Genomic DNA, 955 nt, shown 5'->3' with positions numbered 1-955 from the left:
TCGGACCACCAGGGGCCGAGAAAACCACCGTCTCATGGGTCCGGACACTCAGGGTCAGGGGAAAATCCAATATATATCTGGTGATATCTCGGGTGCTATTACAGATAGCGCAATAAACCAAAGTGCATTGTCTGTAGGAGGCCCTTGCGAATGAATCTGTGCCGCAGGAACGACCTCGGACCACCAGTGGCCGAGAAAATTACAGATATTCGGAATCCGTCACCCAAGGTCATGTAAAAATCCAGCAAATATCCGGTGATATCTCGGGTGCTATTAGAGATAGCGCAATAAACCAAAGTGCATTGTCTGTAGGAGGCCCTGGCGCATGAATCCGGGCAGCGGGAACGACGTCGGGCCACCAGGGGCCGAGAAAACCACCGACTCACGGGGCCGGACACTCAGGTTCAGGGGAAAATCCAATATATATTTGGTGATATCTCGGGTGCTATTACAGATAGCGCAATAAACCAAAGTGCATTGTCTGTAGGAGGCCGAGGCGCATGAATCTGGCCAGCGGGAACGACGTCGGACCACCAGGGGCCGAGAAAACCATCGTCTCATGGGTCCGGACACTCAGGGTCAGGGGAGAATCCAATATATATCTGGTGATATCTCGGGTGCTATTACAGATACCGCAATAAATCAAAGTGCATTGTCTGTAGGAGGCCCAGGCGAATGAATCTGGCCAGCAGGAACGACCTCCGACCACCAGGGGCCGAGAAAACCACCGTCTCATGGGGCCGGACACTCAGGGTCAGGGGAAAATCCAATATATATCTGGTGATATCTCGGGTGCTATTACAGATAGCCCAACAAATCAAAGTGCATTGTCTGTAGGAGGCCCTGCCGCATGAATCTGTGCATTGGGAACGACCTCGGACCACCAGGGGCCGGGAAAACCACAGTCTCATGGGGCCGGACACTCAGGGTCAGGGGAAAATTCAATATATATCTG

The sequence above is a fragment of the Nomia melanderi genome, unplaced genomic scaffold (assembly GCF_051020985.1).
Source record: "Nomia melanderi isolate GNS246 unplaced genomic scaffold, iyNomMela1 scaffold0014, whole genome shotgun sequence".
NCBI lineage: Eukaryota > Metazoa > Arthropoda > Insecta > Hymenoptera > Halictidae > Nomia > Nomia melanderi.
Note: the sequence above shows the minus strand (reverse complement) of the source record.